The sequence below is a fragment of the Physeter macrocephalus genome, chromosome 16 (assembly GCF_002837175.3).
Source record: "Physeter macrocephalus isolate SW-GA chromosome 16, ASM283717v5, whole genome shotgun sequence".
In the NCBI taxonomy this organism is placed as follows: Eukaryota; Metazoa; Chordata; class Mammalia; order Artiodactyla; family Physeteridae; genus Physeter; species Physeter macrocephalus.
The window spans coordinates 14571331-14577681 of record NC_041229.1 but is presented as its reverse complement, the minus strand read 5'-3'; positions in this window follow the sequence as shown (position 1 = coordinate 14577681).

The window sequence follows — 6351 nt, the reverse complement described above, 5'->3', positions numbered from 1 at the left end:
TACCACCCTTTTACCTCACCTCACCAGCAGCAATCAGAAGAAAGTCCACGAGCTGCAAACCCTCACCCCAAATGTTGCCTTTAAAACCTCTTCCCTGAAAACCATTAGGGAGTTCAGGTCTTTGGAGCATAAGCTGTCATTCTCCTTGCTCGGTGTCCTGCAATAAACACTGTACTCTCCTTCACCACAACCTGGTGACAGTAGATTGGCTTTGCTGTGCAGTGGGCGAGCAGACCCAGGTTTGGTTCAGTAACACCAACAACAATTTTAGTATACTAACTACGTTATTGACAACAGTAATTTTAGTCTGACTCTGATTAGTGTTCAGTTAGCATTGAACTGAGGTCAGAGGGGACAAAAAAAGAATAAAATTTTGGATAGAGAGATGAATCAAAAACTCAGTATGAAAACTCGGTTTTAGGGGGACTCGGTTCCACTACTCTTTGTCTAGTTAATGCCTACCCACTCCTCAGATCTAGGTTCTAACATCTCTTTCTCCAGGAAGCCTTCCCTGATTCCGCTACCACTCCCACCACCATCACTAGACCAGGGCAGAGTCTACTTATAGGTGGTGATAAAATGAAATTATTTTAAGTCAGGAAAGGAAAAAAATTTAACATAAAATTGTCTCTGCTATTTGAGCCACTACCGCCCCCTCTTTAGTATGCATTGTGCATCTGCATTATACATTAACTAGATCCCCTTAGATGACACAGGAATGAATGCCTATTAGCCAAAAAAAGAAAAAAAGAAAAGAAATTTCCTCCTCATGCCAGCGAGGTAACTCCTTAGGAGATAACATTCCTTCCTTAATCCTGTAAGGGGTCACAATGACCAACTACTCACCTTGCTGGACTGTGTAAACTGTCAGTATATTACTTTGATGTATAATACTTTGACATATAACCCTTTGTCTAATAGCAAAGTTGGGGGGTGGGGGGAACAGTCCTCAGAGCTTTTTTTTTTGAAGATGTTGGGGGTAGGAGTTTATTAATTTATTTATTTGTTTTTGCTGTGTTGGGTCTTCGTTTCTGTGCGAGGGCTTTCTCTAGTTGTGGCAAGCGGGGGCCACTCTTCATCGCGGTGCGCAGGCCTCTCACTATCGCGGCCTCTCTTGTTGCGGAGCACAGGCTCCAGACGTGCAGGCTCAGTAGTTGTGGCTCACGGGCCTAGTTGCTCTGCGGCATGTGGGATCCTCCCAGACCAGGGCTCGAACCCGTGTACCCTGCATTAGCAGGCAGATTCTCAACCACTGCGCCACCAGGGAAGCCCCCTCAGAGCTTTTTGAAAGACTGTCTCCCAGGTTATAATCCCCAGATTGGTGCAAATAAAATTTTCCATTTCTTTCTTAGATTGAGTATTGATTAATTTTTCATCAACATTGGTCATATCTTTGTATAATTTTTCTTCACATATTTAAAAAATGTATGTTTGAGTCCGTGAGAGCTGTGATCACGTTGAGTTTCTCACAGTTCCACCTCTAGCTGTGTGCCTGCTTCATGGTAGATGCTCAGAAATGTTTGTTAAATGAATAAATGAACCCCTCATGCACGTGGACAGCTCACATAGACACACAGGTATTCATGTAAGAACACGTTCATGTGTACTTTTATGTCTGCCTTTAGCATTCTTTGAAGCATGGGGTAACAGACTCAGACACTGTGGGGGTGTAGAAGTTAATTAAACTCTTCTGAAAAACAGTTTAGCATTTTGGATAAATATGTAGACAACCCTACTTACAGGAATTTACCCTTAGGAGATCACTGCTTCAGAATGAAGCATGCACAGAGAAATCTATGGTGTTAATGTTTATAATATAAAAATCTGGAAACTAACTACTCTACTTAAACGTCCACTGACAGATTAAGTAAATCGATACATCTACACAATGGAGTATTCTACAACCATTAAAGATGATAATATCCATCCCCCTGGGGAAGGTGTTTATCTCTTACTGTTGAGAAAAAAGAAATCAAGATACAAAATAATCTGTATAATATGATCCCATTCATATAAAGTTGTAGACCTCTCTCTATGGATACATAAAGAGAGATCTAGAAAGATTTTACCCAAGTGCTAATAATATTTACCTCTGGGTGGTGGGATTTAAAGTGATTTTTACCTTCTTCTTTGCAATAGTACCTACTATTGTAATAGTTGTTGAGAGATTAAATGAGATAATAAAATATGTGATGATGTGGAGAGTTTATGCCTGGCAAATAAATGGTACCCTTTATATTATTTTTATAGTTTTCAGGATTGTTTGGATTTTTTTCAGATGCTCCTGTAGTGAGAGTTAATTACAAAATTACAGAAACAATCAAGCTTTAAAAAAAAGACCAGAGTAGAAAGGGGCAGGGAAGGAACACCATGATATAGGTGTGTGTCCTCCACTCCAACCACAAGTCCTGCTCCCAGCACTCAATGTAGTCCTTGCACTAGTGAGTGCTTGTCATAATTTGTTGAATTCAACAGAATTTGGTGCATCTATTAGTCCAATTAGAAGGATTATCAGAGAAGAACCTGATGGAGTTCTAATCTCCAGTCCCAACCCAAAGCAGACCCCACACAGACTTCCTCTGCAATATTGAAGCTATTGGCCATGCCTCCCCAATCCTGGGCAGAATGAGCCAAGTGTTTCTAACATTAGAGCAACACTCACCTGGGATGCATCAAGCCGAGGAAGTTAAGAAAATGCAAATTCCCAATCACTCTTCTTTCTCCCACCCACTGAGCTCTTCATTAAACTGCAATTAAATTAACATCCCTCTTCTTCAACAAGACCCAACATCATCACATAAAGCTGACTAGCCTCAGCCCCCTTCACGGGAGAGATTGTTCACTTTTTCCTCAGAGTGAGCAGTGAAGGTAAGATCAAGATATTGTTCCAGTAGAATTTCCAGAAAGTGCCTGTCCAAAATCAATACCTGCGGATTTCCCTGTTTTTGTCTTGCTGTGTGGTCTAATACAGCAGTCCTCAAAGTGTGGTCTGAGGACCCCTGAAGGTGCCTGAGACATTTTTCAGGGGATCAGCAGGGTCAAAACTATTTTCATAATAATGCTATGATGTCATTTGCATTTTTCACTGTGTTGACATTTACCAATGGTACAAAAGCAATGGTGCGCAAAACTACAGGAATCAAGGCCACGGCACCAAACTGTGTGTGTCGTCACTGTGTTCTTCGCCAGCACACTCTTGCCAGTTTCACTTAAGAACATCTTTGATGAAGTGGTAGAAATTATTAATTATTGAAAAGTATTCATTTTTATTTAATCTCAATCCTAAATACATGTCTTTTTAACATTCAGTGTGAAAAAATGGGAAGTATGCACGAAGCACTTCTGCTGCATCCCAAAGTACTAAGGTTTTCTTGAGGAAAAGCCTTGTATTGTGTTGGCCAAGAAGTTTGTTTGGGTTTTATGTAACAGCTTACAGAAAAACCCAAACGAAGTTTTTGGCCAACCCAATATTTTTGAGCTGCAAGCTGAACTAGCCACTTTTTTTGGTGAAATACCATTTTTCCTTGAATGAAGATTAACATACAAACGACTATTCAGACTTGATAGTTGGCAATCATTTTCTCAAAAATGAACAAAATGAGCTTGTCACAGCAAGGAAAACAACAGACAATATTTGTTGCTAGGGACAGAATTTAAACTCTCAGTTGAAAATTAGAATTTTGGAAAATTTGCATCCTTCCCATGAGCTTGACTGATTTCCAATCCTTAAATACTTTTCTAAGAGATCAGTGGTAATAATTTTTTAATTAATTAATTAATTTATTTTTGGCTGCGTGGGGTCTTCATTGCTGCACACGGGCTTTTTCTAGTTGTGGCGAGCAGGGGCTGCTCTTCGTTGAGGTGCTCAGGCTTCTCATTGCAGTGGCTTCTCTTGTTGCAGAGCACGGGCTCTAGGCGTGCGGGCTTCAGTAGTTGTGGCACGCAAGCTTGGTAGTTGTGGCTCGCAGGCTTAGTTGCTCCGCGGCATGTGGGATCTTCCCAGACCAGGGCTTGAACCCATGTCCCCTGCATTGGCAGGAAGATTCTTAACCACTGCGTCACCCGGGAAGTCCCAAGATCAGTGGTAATATTAACACATATTATTTTTGGTATTGTATAATGAAGTGTGTCAGCATGTGGAAGATGTTCATAACTCAGAATCAATATTTTCCAAATGATGAATGCATGATGTTACAATATTAGGCATGGGTAAAAAGACCCATTTGGAGTGCAACACAGACCAAGAGATTTTAATGTAACTGAGAAAAAAAGTTCATTGACAGGTTTTGGATTCCACGTTGCAACTGACCTTTACGAAACTGCCACTTGTCAAGTTTGAGTATAGTAAGTATCAAAAAAAAGTATCCACAATTACCTGAAAAGGCTAATAAACTATGTTTCCACTTTCCAACTCTATATCTGTGTGATATTGAATTTTCTTCATATATTTCAGCCAAAACAACATATCACAACAGATTGAACACTGAAACAAAAATGAGAATCCAGCTATTTCACTCAGCCAGACATTAAAGACAGTTGCAAAAATGTAACACAATGCCACTCTTCTCCCTTTTTGTTTAAAAAGTATTATTTCAATAAAAACATTATTTTTGTTAACATTAAATACTCAGCTACAAATATAATGAAGTAGGAACAGGATCTGTATGCTAAAAACTACAAAACCTAGATGAAGGAAATCAAGGAAAATCTAAATAAATGGAGAGACATATAGTGTTCATGGTTTGGAAGACTCAATAGTTAACATGTTAATTTTCTCCAAACTGATTATAGATTTAATGTAATCCCAATCAAAATTCCAACAAGCTTCTTTATAAATATAAGCAAGCCGGTTCTAAAACTTATATGGAAATGTAAAAGCTAGAATACCCAAAATAATGTTGAAAGAGAACAAAATTGGAGGATTCACCCTACCCAACTTTAAGACATACTGTAAAGCTACACTAATTTAGACAGGGTGGCATTGGTGAAGTATAGACACGTAGATCAACGGAACAGAATAAAAAGTCTAGAAATATACCTGCACAAATATGCTCAATTGATTTTTGACAAAATGCAAAGGCAATTGGATGGGAAAAGTACAGTCTTTTCAACAAATGGTGCTAGAACAACTGGCCATACATTTGCAAACAAAGAAACAAACAAAAAATGAACCTCAATCTATAACTCAGTGGTATCCATAAAGTAACTCCAAATGGATCTTAGGTTCAAGTGTAAAACATAGAACAATAAAATTCTTAAGAGAAAATATCAGAAAAAAATCTTCTAGAGCTTGGATTTGGCAAAGAGTTCTTAGAACAATCCAAAAAGAAAAAAACCCGATAAATTGGAATTCACCAAATTAAAAACTTTTGCTCTGTAAGGACACAATCAAGAGAATGAAAAGATGAGCCACATGGGGAGAATACATTTACAAATCACATATTCAACAAAGACTAGTATCTGGAATATATAAAGAACTCTCAAAACTCAACAGTAAGAAACAACCCAACAAACAGGCAAAAAATATGAACAGACATTTCACTCAAGAGGCTAGACAGATGGCAAATAACACATAAAAAGATGCTCACAGCATTAGTCGTTAGAGACATGCAAGTTAAAACCACAATGAGACACCACTACACATCTATTAGAGGGGCTACAATAAAAAATCTGACAATACCAAGAACTGGTGAGGATACGGAGCAACTGGAACTCTCATATTGCAGGTGGGAATGCAAAATGGTACAGCCCCTCTGAAAACAGCCTGGCAGTTTCTTATAGAGTTAAACATATGGTAACCATAATCTCACCTAGAGTAATTTGTCCTAGAGGAATGAAAACTGAGATTCACATGAAAATCTGTACACGATCATTGAAATCTATGCTTATCTTGATTTCTGCCATGATCTCATCAGGAAAGAATGGCTTTGACCCTAGAGAGAATTTATTGGCCTTTGTACAGTGTTCATAAGAGACAGGCCTGAGTTGTCCGCAAGCAGAAGGGCTTTGGGGGTTGAAGAGAGGGGAGCAGCCTGGGCCTGACCCAGGGAGAGTGAGGTTCCTGAGACTAGGGGTACAGAGAGAAGCGAGTTTGTGAGCTACTCCCTTTACCTGTAAAACCCCCTGAGGGTGCCTGTGACGGCTGCAGACTGAACACCCCGCCTGGAGAGCAGTGGACAGGCTCTCCTGGGGCTGAGCTTCCTGGGGAAGAACATGATAAGAGATGTTTTCCAGCCAGGCTGCAGCAGTTCAAAGTCAGATTTTAATCTGCTTTTTTTTTTTTTTTTTTTTTTTTTTTTTTTTTTTTTTTTTTTTGTGGTAGGCGGGCCTCCCTCTGCCGTGGCCTCTCCC